At 30.0% G+C, this 4,848-nt stretch overlaps 1 long non-coding RNA gene across 1 annotated transcript; it reads left to right on the top strand.

The window, feature by feature from the left end:
* Positions 1-687: 687 nt before the first annotated feature.
* LOC112703911 (uncharacterized) lies at positions 688-3,410 on the top strand. The gene is made up of 4 exons (XR_011863405.1): positions 688-843; positions 949-1,003; positions 1,080-1,245; positions 3,155-3,410. It is a non-coding gene; the product is annotated as an uncharacterized lncRNA (long non-coding RNA).
* Positions 3,411-4,848: the final 1,438 nt, after the last annotated feature.

Here is a 4,848-nt window from a genome sequence, read left to right as displayed (position 1 = left end):
ATTTTTTATTTATTTTAAGTAATTACTGACATTTTATTTTTCTAATTATTTTCTTGTCTTATTTATCATTCATGCTTTCGATCAAATATATTAATAAACAAACAAACTAAATTAACTATCTCAATTATACTTGGACTATTCAACAATTTAACATAATCTTTTCAATTGGGATTAACTACTAACCATAGAAAATAGAAAATTTAGAGTAATTTAGTATTATGAACATTAATTATGTATTGTGAAATAACCTAAAATCATAATGTAATTTATTTTTAAAGAAATAATGAAGCATTATTGTTAATTATGAAATAACCTAAAATTATAATACATTTTATTTTAAAGAAACAATTAACCATTAACATCAATAAATAGAATCTATCGTCAAAATACTTTGATTAAAAATATGAGGGGTTAATTACTATTTATTATTAATAATATATCGATTATATCAAAAAATAAAAATATAATTGTAAATCTACCTAAAAATTAGTAAATAATTAATCAATAAATCGAATTTTAATTAGAAAAATTAAAATGTAAATCTAATATTAAAATAGGATAGAGCTCTTTAAAACGAGAATTTTGACATTAATTTCAAAAAAAATTTACCTAAAATTGAACTAGATAGACCAAACCGGTTGAACAAGACCCAATCACTTAAAGGGGACAGAAGCCATCTCCTTCTCTATTCAGCAACAAAACACGCTGAACATCAAAGGGGAAGAGGAGAGCTTCCTAACCCTCACCATCACCATAAACCACCATAATTCCTTCGTCCGAGCTCTGATCGCTGCACCGTTTGCGGCCACGTATCCAGCGCATCGAGCTCTACGTTTCTATCGGGTCAATTTCATGGATAAGCCACAATCCTATCTCAGATTTTTTACCCCCTTTTGATTTTCGAAATTGAGCCCTTGTAATGAGATTTTGTCAAATTTGGTATTCTAGGTTCGATTTAACTTGCGAAGCTTGTCGGGCTTGAGTTGTTTTGTTCGTGAAGACGGTAAAGATCACAAACCTTAGCCAATTCTTGATTTTATTATATGAATTCTGAATTTTGAGGTATACATGTGTAATAGGTGTGAACTAAGTATATATATATATATATATGCATTGAAATTGAATTATGGACATTTGGAGGTTTGGTGGAGGATTGGCGCTGAGGTTTTGGTGATTTTAGAAACTTGTGAGGCTGTGTGTATGGCTTGAGTGGCTTCCTTGGATCAAATGTGGTGATCGGCCAAGGTATGGTTTAGGTTTCGCATATTTAATATGTAATGCTCTGTGAAAACTTAGGCTAGATGACCGTAGGATAGGAATGAATGTTTGAATATGTGAATGGCTTAGTACTTTATTGATACATCTTGAACAAGGTAGGGTTTTGGTTTGATGTGGATGTTGGTGTTGGAATTAATGATGATGAGTTAATGATGTTGCTAATGTATGATGATGAATATGAGTTTATTGAAATTAATGATGATGAGTTAATGATGTTGCTAACGTATGACGATGAATTATTGTGGTTTGTTGCTTGTTGGTTGGTTAATGATAATTGATGTATTGTTGTTAATGAATTGAGGATATAAGCAAATAAATTTTAAAGTTGTGACTTATAGTTTAAATGGTGGATTTTGAGGAAATGTATGAGCATTGTTGTTGGTATGGGACATAATTGTTATGGTGGTTGATGTGTTAATGAAGAAGTGTTGGAAAGTGTAGGTTTGGTAATTATTGGCATAGGCTTTGTTATGGTTGAAAAATGAGGTTTTAAAAGTTTGCAAAAAGTCAATTTTTGGCCAAACTTTGGTAAGGCATAACTTGGTTTTCGGACCCTCAATTTGTTTCAAACTTATTTTCAATGAAAATTGGGTTTGTAAAATTTACGTCGTTTGAAGAACGAAAGAAAAATGATTTAAAACGATTAAGTTATGCATGTCGGAAGTTTTGGTGTGAAATATGTATTATGCAGGTGGATATTACAGGTTTATGCAGCTTTCTGGGTGATCTGGTGTTTTTTTTTAAACGTACGTCCACGTGTATGCGTGGTATGGGATTTTAAACTGTGCGTGTGCGGGTAGCCCCATGCGTACGCGAGACATGATGTTCTCACCTACGCGTACGCATGGTAAGGGAATGCATAGGCGAGCTGCCTTTTTATACTCCCACGCGTACGCGTGGCCCCTGTTTCCTACAAAACTGTATTTTTGTGTTTTAAACCAGATTTTAGACTTCTAAACCTCTATTTTCATCATTTTAGTCTTAAAGTATAATACTAAGTATAGTAGCTAGTTGAAGCTAGGGAAATAAGGTAACTTGGGGATGAAGAAAGGGGTAAGCATGATGAGTTATAAGAAAAAAGATGTAGATGTTAAATGAAGTTATGATGTGGCTATGATGAATGATTATATTGTGATTTTGAATATTAAACGGCTTATGAATTAATGATATCTGATATACGAGTTTTCTTGGGTAACAGAACCGTGGCTTGCCACAACATGTTCCAGGTTGAAACTCGATACTCTGTTGACCCTCCTACGTCGTAAGAGTGACCGAGTACGTATAAATTTCCAGGAATGGATATCCCCCATTGAGTGATATATAAACAAATGAGTGATTGTATAAATGATGAATGAATGAGAAATCTATGCATAGACTCATGGGGATGCGCAATGAGGGAAAGTCTAAGGTTTTCGGACTTGTCGAGTTGGCTGGATAACTGACAGATGAGCCTCAACAGCCATAGGACAGTCATACATCATGTGAATTTGTTTTTTTGATTTACTATGCATTACTTGGGATTGCCTAACTAAATATATTATATGCTACCTGTTATACTTGCTATTTGCACTATCTGTTTTCTACTTGTGCGTGAAATTATTTGATTGTTTGTCTCTGCCGAATCATTGGTGATGGAGGAGCGGAGGAAGGATGGACCGATTTGGAGTTAATGTTAGGATTAGAGTAGGTAAGTTTAGAACCTTTTAGGTCACGTACCCCCTTTTATGGCTTCTGCTTAGAGTTTAAGTTTTATAACTATATGTTGGAGTTCCAGGATTGCCTCTGGCATTCCCAAGACATTATATATTATATGTGTGACACCTTTACCATGCTGAAAACCTCCGGTTCTCACCCCATACTGTGTTATTGTTTTCAGATGCAGGTCGAGAGGCTCCTCGCTAGACATCTGGATTCTTGAAGCGGAGTAGTCCCTGGGTTCTTTTGAAATTATCAGTTTATGTATATATGTACTTAACTTTCTCTCCAAGAAACTTGATTATTTTGTCCCTCACAGAGGTTATAGGAGAGTTAGGGTCTTATTTCTGTATTTTGGGTATTTTGGGATACTTGTATATGTATGTATATATTCTCCGACCAGCCTTGACTTCGTAGGCTGAGTCAGGAGCTAGCTATACTGTATTCTCGGCTCTCTATTCACTCTTTCGTTTATTCATGTCTATGACCTTTAGGTTCTTAGCACGCAAGTTATTTCGTTTCCGAGTATTGCGTTTTAAATTTTACGATTTTGTTTTAACCATTTTTCAAGACTCATAGTATATTATATTTCTCCACTATTATACATATGTATTTTCTGATTAGAGGTCTGTAACACCACACTACCTCTGTTCTACAACTTAAGCGTAAAGCTCTGTGTAGTAGGGTGTTACAATAATTATCGACATTTACATCATTAAAATAATTAGCATTATTTTATCCAAAAAAAAAGTAAAATTGCATATATATATATATATATAGTGAATTTAAAAAATATAGATTGTTAAGTAATTATGATTTTTTTGAAATAAATAGTAAAAAAAATAAATATTATAAACTATATTCTTTCATAAATAACCCTTTTAAGTTGTATGTTATATTTGGCATGATTTATTTGTAGATCATTTAAATTGGCATTGTTTTTATAACGATCATTTATTCTTAATAATTGTTAGAGTTTTTGATGCCTTACAATAATTATCTACAAAGGAAAAACATATATATTCTGAAAAATTTATTAAATAAATTTATTTTTTTGTCCTATTTTTACATTAAAAATTTTTTTGTTCTATCTTTTTTTAACTATTATTATGTTATTATAATTGTTAAATAATATTGAAAAAAATCTTTAAAAATAGAAATAGCGATAACACTTCGAATAATTAATTCAATAGAATTAAACTTAAACGAATAAAATGATTCAAAATTAATTATATACAGGTAATAGTATATTTATAAATATTAATGATAAAAATAGTCTCACTAATATAAATGATCAATACAATAATTATATAAAAAAATAAATAATTACATAATTGCATAATTTTTAAGATTCTATACGATTGAATTTAATGGACAAATTCAAAAATATGTATACGATAATATCCTAATATTTCAGTGTACTGTAAACCATATTATAATTTTATATATCATATTATAGTTTTAAGTCAATTCTTTAAACACATGAAGTACACATGACAAAAGAGAATATTATACAACAAAATTATAGTAAAATTATTTAAAAACATCGTAAAAAAGATGCATCTTTTTTGTTAATCAAAAGTTAGAAGAAAAAAAATATGCACCTAATAATGAGCAACTAAAATAGATAAAAAATTTTAAAAAATATAAAAAAATGAAATGTATAAGTAGAGATAAAAGAAATAAAATTAAATAAATTACAAAAATTGTATCCTACACACAAAAGAGAGAGAGAGAAAGAGAGAAAAGAGAGAAAAGAGAACGAATGAGTAAAAAATATATTATGATTTCGTATAAATAGATGACACTGAAAAAATAAACTAATTAAATTAATTTATGTATTTTGTTATTATATTTATTATTTACTAAAATAAT

Source organism: Arachis hypogaea, chromosome 7, assembly GCF_003086295.3.
Source record: "Arachis hypogaea cultivar Tifrunner chromosome 7, arahy.Tifrunner.gnm2.J5K5, whole genome shotgun sequence".
Taxonomy (NCBI): domain Eukaryota; kingdom Viridiplantae; phylum Streptophyta; class Magnoliopsida; order Fabales; family Fabaceae; genus Arachis; species Arachis hypogaea.
This window is presented reverse-complemented; position numbering and strand designations above follow the sequence as displayed.